Source organism: Hippocampus zosterae, chromosome 18, assembly GCF_025434085.1.
Source record: "Hippocampus zosterae strain Florida chromosome 18, ASM2543408v3, whole genome shotgun sequence".
Taxonomy (NCBI): Eukaryota; Metazoa; Chordata; class Actinopteri; order Syngnathiformes; family Syngnathidae; genus Hippocampus; species Hippocampus zosterae.
In genome coordinates this window covers 2,571,748-2,589,030 of record NC_067468.1, presented here as the reverse complement: position 1 = coordinate 2,589,030, position 17,283 = coordinate 2,571,748, and the positions used below count along the sequence as shown (strand labels likewise).

General features: G+C 45.1%; 1 long non-coding RNA gene and 1 pseudogene across 1 annotated transcript; one reads left to right on the top strand and one right to left on the bottom strand.

Annotated features, from left to right (window-relative positions):
- Window positions 1–356: 356 nt before the first annotated feature.
- LOC127590695 (E3 ubiquitin-protein ligase TRIM35-like) lies at window positions 357–2,755 on the bottom strand (annotated as a pseudogene).
- A 1,183-nt stretch (window positions 2,756–3,938) lies between these two features.
- On the top strand, window positions 3,939–5,024 carry LOC127590726 (uncharacterized). Its single transcript, XR_007959737.1, has 2 exons — window positions 3,939–4,890; window positions 4,990–5,024. It is a non-coding gene; the product is annotated as an uncharacterized LOC127590726 (long non-coding RNA).
- Window positions 5,025–17,283: the final 12,259 nt, after the last annotated feature.

Sequence of the window (17,283 nt, the reverse complement as noted above, 5' to 3'; positions counted from 1 at the left end):
ACATTTTGGCAAACGACATCATGACATTTTGCACAGATTGAATTCTACCTTCCGCATTGTTTATCAATAATCTTTTTTTTTTTAACTCAATCCATTTCAACGATCCTTTGGAAAGAGGATAAAAAGAAAATATCTCAAAACAACAGACTTCCAATGTGGGAGCAAAACAACTCAGACGGCATCACTGACTTTGAGTCATAACGCAAGGGGCGAGTGTCATGATTCGCAGAGGAATTTGACTTCTGTTCCAAAAGAAAGGAAACAAATTAATGTTGTCAGACAAACCCGACCAAGCGGAAGAATTGGTTTCGCCTAACTGAGTGTTGACTGACTAACTGAGTGTAACTGAGTGTCGGGATTAGGAGAAGGAAATTTATCTTTCGTGAGTGTCCACTTGAACTCGGATTCTGTGCGGCTTCACCAATGGAATGTAGGCTCCGGATACGCCTGCAAACCCTTTGTACACACCACCGAACAAGCCAATGCCGTATGCGGCCATAGAATTTGGCAAACAAGGGTCACCCCATGCCACCACCCCTAGTCTCCAATAAGTGCTTTCTCCAACCTCAACATCCCAAGTATGCGTTCCTGATGCCAAAGCCTTGTACCTTGTACCAGTCAAACCTCTCGGGATTCTTTGGACGCAAATGTCTTTTCTGGTCAGATCTTCCGACAGACTGAGTTCCGCATCGGCCGTGTTCGGGTCCAGGATGACGGGACTGTAGGAGACCATGTCCTTCATTCGTTCCCACGCGTTGAACTTGAGGTTGCCCACATGTTTGGCTTCGTCCAGCAGACCTCCTGGGAGCAGCTCGGGCTTGGTGGGCAGGTTATGGATTTTGGTCATTGCAGTCTGCAAGTTTTTCATTAAGGAAAGAGGGTCAGAAGTCACTGCTCCTCTGCGCTTCTTATTCCCTCTGAGATAGAGGCCGTGTCTCTGTGAAGAGCCTCGATCTTCTCCCTCATCGTCCAACTCTTCTTCTGCTCCACGTCCCTCATAGCAGACAACCTGGCCTCCTCCTCGACTCGCAGGAAGCGACAAAGCTCCTTGAAGTCCTTCTTAATCTTGCTTTCCACCCGCTGCCTCTAGATCTTGATGTATGCCGCTTGTTCATTGCAGTCGTCTCGGATCTCTGAAAACTTCCAGTCTTTCCTTTGCTCCCTATAGACCTTCCCAGAGTTTTTCTTTGTTACTTTTGAGAACTTTCTCGAGGGGTCGGAACGTGTGGCTGCCGTGTTTTTCTGCATCTCTGCAGACGAGGCACACAAGCGCCTGGTGGTCCAAACAGAAGAGTTTCAGTATCTCCTTGTGCAAACTGCAGACGTCTTCCACCTCAACCGAGGCTTTTGAAAAGGCCTCACACATATTCCTCAGGGCCAGGTTTAAAGGTATATCCATCAAACTAAACTCAGTTCTACAGACTGGACATAACCGCTCCCACCACTGCTGCACACGCGCGGCAGAAGCTCTGACTACAAGGCAGTATGACAGGATCTGTAAAGATTTCCAAACAGGTCGGACATACTAGGTAGTCCGCAACTCTTCTCACCATGGTCCTCGCGAAGACACCCAAGCTTGCAACTTTGGCTATCAGGAGAGCTGCCGTGTGTTGGCCTCAGTCATGAGTGAAGGAATCGTTTGTCACCAAGTGGACTCCCTGGTTTTCGTTTTCTGACTTAACGGCAGCCAAAAGCACACCGTTATCTGGGATCATACAAAATGTGGTTTTTATCACTTGCGCATGCACACACACACACACACATAGAAGCGCACACACTCACATGCATGCGCACAAAAACATTCCAATAAAACAAGTCACACAGAGCACAATCAAATCAAGATTCAAGCACCAAAAAACAAAGTTTCCCCGACGTTGCACCGCAAGAGAAGAAAACGAAAGCAAAATGCAGTCCTGAAAGCTAACTTCCTCGGAAAAGAAAAAGAGGATTAAAAAGGGCTTGTAAGGAGATGGCAGCTTACCTGTCCTGCTTTCTAGTCAATGTGCAGGGAGCGACGAAAAAACAGAACGAGCTCACTGAAACAACGAACCTCCCAAACTGGCTTCACCACACTACAAAAATAGCAAAACAACTGATGAACTAAAATGAATGACATATGATAAAATGAACTAAAATGTTGACCTCCATTCCTTTTGCCTTTCTTCTTACTCCAACTAGCCAAAGATCCGCTCTGCGACGGCAAGAATTTTTAATTTGTTTTATTCTTCTTTTTTTTTTTTTTTTTGCATTTTGCTTCCAATATTTGTAGCTGAGGAAGCGAGGAAGAAAAATCATTTGACACAAATAACGTGAACGCATCAGCAACCCACCCTCCCCCCCCCAAAAAAAAGAAAAAAACTAACAAGTTTTAAGTCATTATTTTTCGACAACACAGTTGAAAAATAAGGACACGGAGAGCAGAACTATGAAACAGAACCACTGAATTAGTCGAAGTTATCTTGGTTACAAAGACAAACAAATACAATGATTTTTTTCAGATGTGGGTCACTATCACACAACGAAATGTCTACAAAATCATTTGTTGCGAAATATTTGAACAAAAAAATTAAATTTGTGGCATCTGCAACGTCCGTGGTGGCCTGCCACTAGGCCAGGGCCATTAGGCCACCGTGAATGTCAGACACTGTGCCATTTTAAAGGCATTACTTACGGCCACCTGGTCACATCAAGTTAGATGCGATCTATCTTTTGAGTACAACAGAGCCAACGTAATGTCATCAGTCGAAGAACAGAATGAGGCCAGAGCTGGTGGGCATGGCCAATATGGTTGCACCTTTCTGTCACAAGCGCCTGGTGGTCCAAACAGAAATTCATGGAGGAAATCAAAGGCCATGGAGATACTGAAGAGAATCCGGCAGCAAATGCCTCAAGAGGTCTGACGGCTAAAGAACACAGAAGTGGTTCACAGGCCCCGATCTTCTCTGGCAGAAAGTTGTATCCAGTGGTGAAATCAAGGTGGGAGAGACATCAGTTAGTGACCCAGAAGTTAAAAAGTTTTCAGTCCTTATGTAACCAGGTGAACCTTACTTAGATGCTTGTAGTGAAGGCTTCCTTGTTTAACAAATGTAGCACTGTCACTTTAAGAGCCACACTAGATCAAAACACGCGGGAACATATGCAGCGTGTGAGAATCGGACCACAAAGGGTGACAGGCACGTAAAGGAGGGTAGTCGCTGAACTGTGCCACTGCTTGTCCCAACTTGATACACCCATGATGTCCTCGTAACCCTGGTGATATTCAGGTAATTGGTAACTAGTTTACCATGAAGCATGTTAGGTGTTAATTTTGGACAGATGATTAATTAGTTGAATGGTATTTGTAGAGCACAATATCTGGAGTGGTTTGGGTTGGAGTTTGAAATCTACCACTAGTGAGTCGTGTGAACAGCTGTACAGCGTAAGTGTTCGCAATGTTATAAGATGTAAATATGTTTTTTTTTACTGTGAAATTATATGAACTGTGTTATCTGTTCTTTAGAGGGGAGATCATTTGTGTTTGACCACGTTCTTTGTACACACCCAACACACCGGAACATATCGAGTAAGTGTGGCTGTATCTCAAAACATTGGGTTGTAATGATTATTTGTTCTGCACTAAGAAGTATTGTGGCTTGGAAATAATGTATTTTTATTTCTGTTTTCCTATTAAGCAAGCCACTGCTGTTGTCTATTGTGGCGTAATTGTCTGTAATCTGTTAAATGATTTTCTTTGATCTCTTAGATCCCTTTTCGACCTCTTTTAAAATTCAGTTAACATCTCAGTCTTTCATCTTAATGCTGAACAATTTTTCATTGTTCAGTCGGGAATAAAGCCCACCTAAAAATTATTTTGTGTCCAGTCCAGTCTTTCCAAAGACCCGGCTACACTTAATACGCAAGGTAACTTAAAATGGTCACTTCTAGATCGCCTACAAAAGTTCCACGACTCGACGGTTCAGAATGATCAAAGCCGTTGCTAGACCAAAGCGCTTCCTAAAAATGCAAAGAACATTAGAGGATCAAATCAATCACTGAAACGTTCAAATGCAATACGGACTAAAGATAAAGCCACGAAACATTACCATGAAAGGACACACCATCACGGTCTCGGAATCACAACAAATACAATTCGTTCATTCATCGCTATTCCTTATCTGCGGAAGAGGTGGCATCGTGTTCAAGTCTTGGCAAATACCTTCTGGACAAGGTGGAGAGGGAAATATGTGTTGAATCTTCAAAGCAGACCGAATTGGACTAAAGAATGCAGAGATGCTAAAGTCAACCACATTGTGCTCTTACAAGATGACTCAAGCCCACGTAACCAATGGAAATTGGCAAAGATCGTTGAAGTATATCCTGGGCACGTTGGAAGAGTAGTGAAACTACTTATGAGTGATTCAACTTTGAATGGCAGTGGAAACCCCATAAGCAAACGTATCTACTTGGAAAGACCTATTCAAAAGACAGTGACTATTTTAGAAGCAGAATGAAGGCTTTGACATCACTCGCTGCCATTAAAATGCTCTATAAGCTTTAATATATTATAATTCGTAATCAAAGGTCAAAGAAAATTCAAAGAGTTAATAACTTCAAAAGACAATTGATTGGTGGGTGTGTTACTACCAATATTTTCCTTTAAGCAGTTTCATTATTGGTGTTCTGTTGTCATCTAGTGGCGATTGTTGGCCAGAACCATTCATCCCGAATAAAGGTCCACCGGACCCTAGTTGCCATGCACATTCATTGGAGCACGTTGAAAGACACGTTTTGTAAGCTCTGTGTAGCCATTTGTAAGAAGACGAGAGTGCCAAGAACCTACCGTCCGAGGCAAGTCGATGACAAGCAGGATTTCGGCCGAAGTTTAACCCCTTATGAGTGTGAGCCCACGAGGTTTGTGTGTATTTATGTTAAATCAATTGTATTCGTAGTTTTGTCTTTTATTTAGTACGTGATGCCACTTGTTTGTATGTTTCATGTTCGTGGGACCAGTTCTCACGGGTTGCCCGGAATAAACCCTGTATTTTTATCGCGGACTTTGTGTCGTCATTCATGCCGCATCCTGAGGGCGCGACAATACATTTAGAATACCATTTTTTTTCTCGCTCTAGTTTGTCGTTACTTCGTATATAGGCTAAAACCAATGTCTTAATTGTTGTGATTGGTCGCTATATCGGCAAATGCAGAATCACAACCAATCCGTGTTTGTTTTCCTAAAGCCCTTTCCCACGAACTCTGAATGGTTTAGCCCGAGGGATGGAGTGTATTGAAATTACTCGTGTATGTAGTCTGTATTAACAACATGCCAAATGTTATCGAGACTCGTGACGAAGCTAAAGTGCGTCAGATACATGTGTAACTGAAATACAGGTTTCGATGGGACTGGTTGGGTAGAAAGCTGACAGTGTCCCCAGTATGAACCAGTAAAGAGGAACCACTGTCTGTGCTTGTTTCGGAAATTCTTGAAAAAGCTCGATGTCGCTGGTAAAGCTCTGTGTACAGTGTGTGACGATGTCATTCTATCCGGAAAATGCATTCATAACCCATATATAGTAAACGGTTTGGGACTTCACCATCACTGTATGAGGTAAGAATCAAGAGCTTTTTATCACATTTACACAACATTTTATGAATACAAGTAACGAACAAATCTTAAATATGGCAGGGAATGGTGTTTCCTTTTTTAGTTTTGATTTTGAGCAGCAAATTTGAAGTTACATGTTGGTGTTCACCAGGAATGCATAAGCAAAATTGCACAAAGGCCTATGTCTGTCACGTTGTACCCGAAGCAATAGAATAATCGCTTCGTGTACAACAAAAAGCTAGGAGTGGATCCCCGAAATAGCAGACACAGGAAAAGGTTTGTCAGAGAACAAAAGGAGTCTTTAATACAAACACAAAATTACCCGACCGGGAGAATAACAAAAAGCGCTGGTCAAAATAAGGACCAGGGATAAATAAAGAAAACAACAGAAAACGCTTGCGGGAAAAATAGCAAGGAGGGTCTGATTAGACAATGTTATAAATTTCATTCGAAAGAGGAACAACGACGCGCAGTAACAGCCACAAGGCTAAGAGGCAATGAATAATACGAATAGGAATTGGGCGAGAGAATTTGGGCACGGCGTGGAATACTCCGGCAGTGAGTGGACTGCCAGAGCGTCCAAATAACGGCTGAGCAATCACTCACAAATGGGTGACAGGTGTGCAAGCGGCGGGCAGAAAGCCCGCCCCCTGCTGGCAAACACGGGACGTGACAATGTCAAATTTTCACTTGAAAGAATAGTCTGAACTCAACTGTATTTATAGAGCACTTTCAAACAGCCAACGCTGCATACGAAGTGTTGTACATGGAACAACCAACAACATTCAAGAGTAAAGCAACAAATCGGTAACAAAGACAGTAGAAAGCACCGAACAGCAAAACCAAGAAAAATCTGAGTCATGCTGAGTCACATGCCAAAGAGTGAACAATCTTGGGATTTTTTTCTGTGAAAGATTGAAGTAGTAGTAATTATCATAATAATAATACATTTTATTTACAAGCGCCTTTCAAGACACTCAAGGACACTTTACAATAACAAAAAACTAAACAATACGGGTTGAGCAGCGGCAGCCAAACGCGGCAGCCAAACGCGGCAGCCAAACGCGCCAGCATTCACTCAACCCGGAAGTGAGAAAGAAACCACAAGGGACGCAGAGGAGGAGAAAAAAAACAACGCTCAAACTATCCTCATTTTGAGGATAATTCGAGTTAGGCAAAAAACTCCTGCACGAGCAAACGACAGTAACAATGGGTCACAAGACATAAACAATGAAGACGGTGATACAAGGGAATTTATGAAGGAGGGGGTGATGGTGGGGGACTAGCTTCCGTGCATACTTTCATCAGGGGAAGGTTGAGATAACAGATGATTTTGGTAGCAGGTTGCCCAAGAATTTAAGACAGCCTTGAGTCCGTGGCTTATGTCTCTTTAGTGGCGTCGATCAGCCAAATCTGTGATTTCTGTCAATATTTGAGCACGAATTCCAGTTTCTCCAAGTTCTTGACCATCTTGCAGAGACGCTCCAAAACCGCAACAGTTTGAGGTTGAGAACAGTCTGAATCTGAGTGTTGGACATCCGCACTATGTCATCCTTAGACCGGCAGCCTCTTCACTTCCAATAGAGCCGCTCCCATCGGTTGAATTTTGCGATCGATCAGGAAACTACTAACACCAAACAGCAGCATACCTGTTATCGGAAGCCCGATAATGTAATAATAATAATAATAATAATAATAATAATAATGCATTTTATTTAAAAGCGCCTTTCATGCCACCCAAGGACACTGTACAGACAATAAGAAAATACAATGTAAAAATTAGTAAGCTCGATATTATATAAAAACAGAACATAAAATCATAAAAACATAGTAAATTGAAGAGCTATGTGTTGTAGGCAATCCTGAACAGGTATGTTTTAAGACGGGACTTGAAAGTGGAAAGAGGTGTGCAGTTTTGGAGGTCCGGAGGTAGGTTTTTCCAAAGCTTTGGAGCAGCGCGACTGACGGCTCTGGCTCCCATGGTGCTCAGGCGGGCAGGGGGCACTGACAGGCAGAGGGAGGATGAGGATCTGACGGAGTGAGTGGGGGTATGCACCTGAAGAAGGTCGGACAGGTAGGGAGGGGCCAGGTTGTGAATGGCCATATACTTTATGTATATAGAAGCAGTTTGTAATTGATGCGATGTTGAACAGGGAGCCAGTGGAGCGGTTGGAGAACGGGGGTGATGTGCTGCTGGGAAGATGTTTTTGTGATGATGCGGGGAGAGGCGTTTTGAACCAGCTGGATTTTAAGGAGGGACTTTTGAGGTAGGCCGAAGAGGAGAGCGTTGCAGTAATCAAGGCGGGATGTGACAAGACTGTGGACAAGAATAGCAGTGGTGCGAGGGGTGAGGAAAGGGCGAAGTCTGGTAATATTGCGGAGGTGGAAATAAGCAGTGCGGGTAGTGGTGTTGATATGTGAGTGGAAGGTGAGCAGGCTATCCAGGATGATACCCAGACTCTTGACCTGGGGGGAGGGGGACAATAAGTAGCTGTCAATGTTGAAGGAAAAACTGTTAACTTTAGATCAAGTGGATTTTGTGCCAAGAAGGAGGAATTCAGTTTTATTAGCATTTCATTTAAGAAAGTTTGTTGTGAACCATGTTTAAAGTTAGGAGAGGCAATAGGTGAGGGAGGGGGGTGGGAGTATGGAGTTTGGCTTGCAGGAGAGGTAGAGCTGGGTGTCATCAGCAAAGCAGTGAAAGTGGATATTAAATTTGCGGAGGATATGGCCAAGAGTCAGGAGGTAGATGGGGGGACCTAGGACAGATCCCTGTGGTACACCTGTGGTGACTGGGGAGGGCTTTGAGGTGAAGGGTTTGAGCTGGACAAACTGAGTGGGTAGGAGTGGAGCCAACTGAGGGGAATGTGGGAGAGACCAATCGAGGAGAGTCTATTGAGGAGGATAGGGTGAGAGATTGTGTCAAAGGCGGCGCTCAAGTCTAAGAGGATGAGGATGGAGACTAAATGCTATGAGGAGATCATTTACAATATGGATTAGGGCAGTCTCTGTGCTGTGGCGGGGGCGGAAACCGGACTGAAAGAGTTCATCGAGAGAGTGAAGGGACAGGTGGGAGTGGAGTTGAGCAGCAACAGTTTTTTTTCTAGGATTTTCTAGATAAATGGAAGGTTGGAGATGGGGCGGAGGTTATCGAAGTTGTTGGGGTCAGAGCCATGTTTTTTCAGTGTGAGAGTGATAGCAGCGGTTTTGAAGAGTGATGGGACAATACCATAAGAGAGTGAGGAGTGGATAATAGCAGATATGATAGGAAGCAGGGAAGGAAGGCAGGATTTAACAAGGGATGAAGGGAGGGGGTCGAGCTGGCAAGTGGTGGGCTTGGATTTGAGTATGAGGTTGGGTAATTCAGCAGTCATGGGTGGAACAAAACTGGAGAAGAAATGACAAGGAGAAGAAGGTTCAGATGGGGGAGAGCAGGCAGGTTTTGATGGAGGTGGTGGTGGATCTTAAGGATTTTGTGATTGTCGTGCTCCATAATGGAGTTGCAGGTTGCTGTGGAGTACAGGTGGAGGGGGAGAGAATTTGGTGACCGGAGGATTTTGTTCATGACGGAGAAGAGAGTTCTTGAATTTCCTTCGTTGGAAAGGATGAGGCCGGAGTAGTAGCTGGATTTGATTTGTGCAATTTGGTCCATGTATTTAGTCATATGGGTAGTGTACATGTCCTTAAGGATGGAGGGACCGGTTTTCTTATAGTCGCTCAAGTTGGTGTTTTTTTTTTATTTCAATGACCTACAAGCGGGTGTAAACCAGGGGGCAGATGTTGAGAATGAAGCAATCCTGGTCTTCAGGGGGGCGAGAGAATTTAGAATATTTGTGAGGCAGGCATTGTAGTGCGCGGTGAGGTCATCCGGGTTTGAAAGGACGTCTGGGGGGCGTGGAACGGTCGATAAGATCCATGCGCACCAAAGCCAGCAGACACTTAAACAGCTTCTTCCCTCCAGCCATTAACTCCCTAAACAGTCACTGACATAGTCACTCTTCTTGTACTACAAATACTGCTACTGGTCACTCTAAAATGGTTCTATGATTTTCTGCACCAACTGTACAAACTGTTATCATATTGTATTCTACCGCTGATCACTTTAGCCCCGCTTGATACTTTTGCAAATTTTCTTACTTACATTACGAAATGTCCCTGCATACCTATTTGTCATGTCCTTGTTTACGATGATACTAATGCAGCGTGTTATACCGGAGACAAATTCCTTGTGTGCTGTACATACTTGGCCAATAAAGATGATTCTGATTCTGGTAATGGAGCAGAAGGTGTCAATGTTGATATTTTTGGTATTACGAAAAGAAATGAGGCGGGAGGTTTTGATTGTAGAAAGACCGAGTACGGTGTTAAAAGTGAGGAGGAAATAATCGGTTTCAGGAAAAACATCAGCAGTGGGCTTGGAGGGGGAGAGGCCAGAGCAGCAAACCAAGTCCAATGTGTGGCCTTTGATAAGATAAGATAAGATAAGAAAACCTTTATTAGTCTCGCAATGGAGAAATTCCCAATTCACAGCAGCAAAGTTATGAAAGGACGAAGTAGAACAACAAAATATAGGAGCTGCTGGAAAGGCAGCCACTCTCCCGGCGCCATTTTGAAGTCAAAATAACAAAAATAACACAACACAACACATAAAATAACAAAAATAACACAACACATAGGACATAGACAGTCGTGCAATCTTCACCACGTTTCTGCATACACTTTGTTGTCTGAAGCAGTTCTAGATGAAAGAGGTGAGGATCAAAGTGTCCTTTCACCAGTGGATCAGAGACGTCATGCTGAAAATGTGCACACGTCTGCTACAAGCTAAGTTTTGAAAGCAAATACGAAGCTGTAGCGTCCATTGACGAAGAGATAGGTTCACTTCTCCTGTCCCATGTAATCCGCTTCAAACTCCAAGCCGCAACTCCCAGTTCCAAATCCGCATCGGCGCTCCACGCTAACGCTCCTTTCTTCTCATCGTCGGCTCCTCAAGACTTACATCCATCCAGCCACAGACCGTTCAACAGGACCGATCTCTCCGATGAACAATGCAGGGCTGTAAAAAATGCTGCCCATTACAGGCGCAAGACACAAGCGCCCCGGGAGAGTCCAGCAACGACAGTCAAATGGCGCAGATATTCCTCCCAGACAAAAACTGTGCTTGTATACCCATGCTGCCGAGAAGCCACCAAGCACAGAGTCTCCTCCTTGATGAATGTCGTGGCCAAAAAATGCTGAAAAAAGTTCACATCAGGTCCACGCGACGTAACAACAAACACAAAGTGACAAAACAAACCAAAAAACAACAAAGTAAACCAAGGCTCATAAGAGCACTTGCCGACGGCTGCCTACTCGGGCGCCATCTTGACTTGATGTGGGTGGGGAAGTCAATAAGACAGTGTATCGCAAGGCTCTCCAGGTAGGATGTGAAGTCTCTTGTGAGAAGGCAGGTCGGGGTTGTCCATGTGAATATTGAAATCTCCCAGCAAAATTAAATTTGGCGAGAGAGTGGAGTAAGCTGGAAAATTCATTGATAAAGTCACTATGTGGCTTTGAGGTGCGATAAACTGTGGCAATGATGGTTGGCGAGGGTCCAGGGAGTTTAAACACCAGGCATTCAAAAGAGCTTGATGCAGGGATGTAGACAGGCAAGACTTTCCACTCCTCGCGGTGGATTACCGCGAGCCCTCCTCCATGGCCGTTGCCACGGGGACGGCAGATGTAAACAAAGCCAGGAGGAGTGGAGTCATTCGGAGCAGCGAAGTTGTTTGTTGCCAGGTTTCTGTTAAAATGAGGAAGTCAAGTTTGAGTTCGGCGAGGACGTCTTGAATGAGGTGTCCCTTGTTCGTGAGTGAGCGGATGTTCACCAGTCCAAAGTTGACGGCGGAGGTGTCATGTTTGACAGCAGCAGTGCTGTTAGCCGACCTAGCCAGGCGGGCTACTGCATGGTAGTTGGTGTTGCGGCCGCGGTTTCTGGGAGGACGTCGAGAAGTGGACCAGGTCGAGTTGATTGAGGTTTTTATAGTCAATATGTCTACGCGAACCGCGATGAATGTAGCGACGTTGAGGCAGGCGAGTGATGTCAGGATGATGGTGCAGCTCCGGCGGTGGAGGCTCCGGTGCAATCCTCCGGATCCGGAGAAGATCTGCGACAGAATAGTGGAGCAGTCCTGTCACTGGATGATGGCAGACCGTCAGGAGTATCAGAAATAACTCTACGGCAGTGAAGTTGTGGCGCCCCATGACGAGGGAGAAAGGCTGGTGCGGTGACAGCCGGTAAATTTAAGCTACCAGCGTTAGCCCGTGGACTAAGTTACGAATTGGTGTTTGATTGGTCGGGTGAAGCTATGATTCGTTACATCAATCACAGTCCAAACAATCCAAAACAGAAGGCAAAAGAAAAATCTGAAGGAATATCTGAGCTTTGAAAATTTTAGAAAGGGTTGGAGTGAGAAGCGGCGACATACACGCCAGCATCCTCTCACCTTGGAAGCAATATATCTATGTAGATGTCATCCACAATGGGGCAGTGTTGACAGGCACACCATTCTCTGCTTCCTCCAAGGATCTAGGGTATGGGTGGGCAAACTACGGCCCGTGGGCCGGATTCGGCCCGTTGGTCTTTTTTTAATCCGGCCCGCCGAAGATTGGTGCACATTTCGCATTCATTTCGTTTGGACTTGTAATGACAGGTATTTCAACACCAGGTGGTGCAGTTACTTCAAGTTGCAGCGCACAGGGAGGGAGAGGAAGACGAAGAAAGAGGGAGAGAGTAATGACCATGGAAGGGAAACTGATATGTATCTGATTAAACGAAGCGGGTAACGTACGAAACATTCAGGAGACGCCTGGAGTCGGAAAGACTCAAATCTACGAGACTTTGAAAAACAAGGAAGCGATTCTTACTCAGTCCGATTCTGGAAATTTCCATGTTCAGAGTGAATTGCTTGTGGCTCGAGTAAATTTCCTAGAGACATTGTGCTATCTTCTTTATTTTTTCTATTTCTATTTCTAACTTTTGGCCCGGCCCTCCACAATATTTTCTGCTTCTCATTTGGCCCACCCGGGAAAATAATTGCCCACCCCTGATCTAGGGTGTACCCAGTGTGGTATATGGTGTTTGCTGCTTCGCTGGTCTTCAAAAAACACTCAGTGATCGGTGGCTGTTTCCCGACGAATGAGCACTTCAGGGACCACGGCTGATTGGGAAAAGATTTTATTCTACCGATGTCAGAGTGGAATCGATTCTGGCTCCTGTGAGTCTCAGATTTTATCAGGAAGCCCCGAAGAAACACATTCATGAGATTATATAGAGACAATATGATAATGAGAGGCGGGGAGGTACGCCTCTCATGCAAATCCCGAAACGAAGAAAGTAACATGTCATCTGACCCGGTGTGGCCGGAGGAGACCAAAGGTTATGAGAGCCAGCTCTTCAAAAACATGTCCCGTGGAGGGGGCCCCAGAAGTGGTGGGGCCGAGGGCACCAAAGGTTATTCAAAGGTCAAAGATTCACACTAGGTGGTGGAGACAGGAAAACCCTCGGGGGCTGCTAATCAACCAAGTGAAATAGGATCCAGACTTCACACTACATTCTTTGGTTTAAGTACAAGCAGATGTTCAGGACAGAGACTAGTGTCAATGGTTCTCATAGCAAGATGAAATTCATCAACAATGTTCTACTACTACTTCTAGCGGAATAATTCCTTAACAGTGATGGACGGCAACAGCCACAATACCTTATTATAGGATTGCACACATTGCTGAAACTGAATTCTCCCTGACCCGCAAATATAGAATAGAATCGTGTCACTGACGCCAGGTGGACATTCTAAGGCCACCTACAGGAATAGAGAGGGAATTCCAAATTACACTTCATTCCCCCCTTCCGGGACAAAGTAGTAGTCCCGGAAACGGTCTAACAAAAGATACCATCGGTAAAGGTCCAAACATCTTTCCCCAATCAAATTTTATATATGCTCACGTCTACAATTTGGCCTAAAATCTTCCGCCTAAATCACGCTCAAGGCATGCTACTTAAGGTTATTTTAACTAGGAAAACTCAAACTATTTAGTTAGCCAATTGCTCCCTGACAACAATCTGAGGCCTCTCAGGTACCACAAGCAGAGAAAATTGAAGTCCGCATAATTCAAACGACGATACCACCCCCCTTAGGTAATACCCTTACAACGGTGACAAATTGCGAAGTAATGAATTTGGTGTGGCCCGTTAGAAGCCCCAAAAAGCTGCCGGCCCCTCCTCGAGAAAAAACCTCGCCAGTCTAATGACAAGGAAAAAGAGAAAGGCCCTTTCTACCATCCCCAGTGGTTCCCTTCACCTGGTGTCAACCAGGTGTAAGGAGCCCTGGCACATTACAATCCACAAAACAGTATGAGCTCACCAAACAGTGAAATTGTACCGTTACATGATCAGCCGGCCAGCAGGTAACAAAATGAGGTAAAATACTGGAATAAACAATGAGGTATATAGTAATGAGATATCAAAACATGCTATCAAAACAAGCCCCCGAAATAACGCCCCCCTTCTTCATGTGTAAGTGCGTGCCGAGGCAGAGTCCATTCCCCGAATCTTCAGCGATAGAACGTGCTGGGTATCACTGCCCAGGGCCTGCTGTCCATACAAAGTCCTTATGTCCAGGTCACTGTCCATAGAGTCCCTTGCACGGCCCCGGTCAGCATCCAGAGGTTCTGTATCTGGGGAGGGCGCGTTGTCGAGATTGACATTGTCGAACTGTTGGCTTCCTTGATCGTCGGCTGTGCCGCCCCCGATGTCCTCAGGAACAGATACAGCAGACACGTTATCCACCACAGTTCGACCTTGCCCGTCTTCCTCCCGATCTGGGCCCCTGGGCGACTCTTGTTCTGGCAGTTGTTCGGAGTTCTCGCAGCCGCGACTCCCCCTTTGGGGTTCTCCATCTTTGGGCACCTTGACGCAGTGTGTCAGATGGTACCAGGTTGGCGACCCTTTCACTTGCACCGCTGTTCCGGTACAGCGGACAACTTCAAATGGCCCCTGCCGTCTTTCGTTGTACCACTTGCGGCGGAACACTTTCACATACACCTTGTCTCCTGGCTGAACCGTGTCTTTAGTATTTGCTTCGAGTCTCTCTTGTGTTTCTTCTTGTTTCTGCCTGTCAACAACATAGGTGGATATATTCCTATGTATCTTGGTTAAATGTTTGACATAGGCTTTCATTTCGTCCTCCAAAATTGACAGGCTTGGGCCTTTCCCACTGGTACGCAAACACGGCGAAGGCATGCGTCTACCGGTTACCAATTCATGTTGGGTCAAATGCAAATCGCGTAGTTCACTCGACCGGCAAACCATCAGTGCCAGTGGTAAGGCAGCTATCCAATTCAAGCCTGTATGTTGACAAATTTTGGAAATTCGATTTTTTATGACGCCGTTCATTTTTTCACAAATGCCTTGGCTTTGTGGATGATACACTGCTCCGAGCCGCTGTTTAATTCCCAATTTTTGCATTATGATTTTGACCGTTTTATCCTATCTGGTAGACCCCATCTGCTGATAACTTCGCGGCACAGAACTTGGCCACAGACTGAGCATCTTTCCGTTTAGTTGGACAGGCCTCCGGCCATCTTGAAAACCGGTCTACGACCACCAACATATATCTTTTCCCTTCGACAGGTTGTATCATGTCGACAAAATCCACCACTAGTTCTCTCATGTGGCCATTAGGAGTCGGGATATAACCCGTGGGGGTGGCTACTCCTCTTCTCACATTGTTTTTCAAACAGATTGCACATTTTCCAATTACCTGGTCGATTTGTTCGAGCAAATATGGCGCCCAAAACCCGTATTCTGCGGTTATTTTTCTCTTTACCTCCCCCCTTGACACATGGGCCAACCCATGTGCCTCTTGGATTAATAGTCCCCGCAAATCCGGCGGCGCCACTACCAGCCCTTCGTGATTTCTCCACAGTCCAGTAGGGTCTTGACTCGCCCCCCTTTGCTCCCAAAGGTGTTTATCCATCGGGTTAACGGCTGCCTGCATTAAGATTACATCTCTGAGTGTGACCCTGTCTTCGAGATCGACCTCATGCGTAACCAACAAAACTTTCCCTTTCTGGCTGCCTTTCGTGACAGCCCTGGCTGCTTTGTCCGCCACTCTATTTCCCTGCGTGACTCTGGATGCATCGGACTTGTGGGCAGCACATTTTGCAATGGCTATTTCTCTAGGTTTCATCATGGCCACCAGCAGCTTCATTATCTGCGCATGATGCTGGATGGGGGAACCGTCAGTCTTCTTGAACCCCCGATTCCTCCACACAGCACCGAACAGGTGGCACACGCTATGCGCATATGCCGAATCTGTGTAGACTGTCACTCTTTTCCTTCTGCGAGCAGGCATGCTTCTGTTAACCCCACCAGTTCAGCAAGTTGGGCCGAGGCCGGTTGTGGCACCACTTCGGCTTTGATCGTTACAAACTCAGGTCATCACCATCTGAGTTTTTGATATAAGCCTCTGATACGTTGGTTCGAGCTTACCTTGAATTGCAGATGAAAAAACCCATGCCTCCCGAATTGGAGTCTTCAATTTAGTTGCCGACAGGACTGGACGTCCGTCAATTTCATGCCGATACAAACCAGTCTCATCCCTGGCCACCCGGTTAGTTCTTCTCCTCCGGGATACCCTCTCTTGGTCTGAAATAAGGTTGTTAGTTTGGAAAACATACAACTTCCCATTTTTGATTCCACCTCCATCACTAAAGATCAAGTCGTCTTCTGCAGTCTCTTTAGTCATCTAGTCTGCTTTGTCATTTCCTGCTTTTATGTGGGAAAAATCCTTCTAATATGTGTCCTGCAATTAATAACTACTTCTTTTGGTTTTAGCAGAGCCTCTCTAAGTTTTCGTTTCTTTGTTTTTTCTTCACTATGTTGAATCGATGTTCCTGTGGCAGTTTTTAAAAATTTTTTTATTGTAACCATTTGCCTCATGCTGCCGCATATCTGATGCATGCTGACTGTTTTTGTTCAATTGGGTCCAATTGCATGCCGACGTATGTCAAAATTCATCAAAATTAGTCTTTTACTTCCCTGTTGTTCACGTTCCCCTCTCTTTTCTGAAAAAGAACTACAGAAACAGAACCTTCTTTTTCAGAAACATCTAAGTAAATCAGCTAGACCAGGCTGCACAAAAGAAACCGGCATCGCTGTACCTTCTGATGTGTTCAGTCTCCCCAAAAATATAAAGGCAGTGAGCATTGTAATTTTCACATGCGATAGTTTGAAACCGCAAAAAGCCAAACGTCAAAGGAGCCACCACGTGGCATCCAAACAACAAATCTTAGATGATGCATTACTATACCGAATAAGTACAACGACATCCGTATGTCGGAAAGAGTAGATCAGGTGTTTAAGCACTTGAATAAAAATTCCAAAAGACAAAATCGAATACGTGGGGCAACCGAGTGTGGTAAAATTTAACTCCAAGGTGAGAGAATGAGAAAATTCCCTATACGATTCTGAAAGTGGTATATGGAAAAAACCTTAGCTAAATTGATTACAAAAAAGGTGTACGAATGAGAATTTTTGGATATTTGAGTAGACGGCAAAAAAGTATGAGCAGCGCGGCCATGTCAGGCCTAGATACCAGTCAATGAGATGAGATCCTCTGACAGGTCCACTCTGGCTGCCACACCCTTCAGGACCTACCATA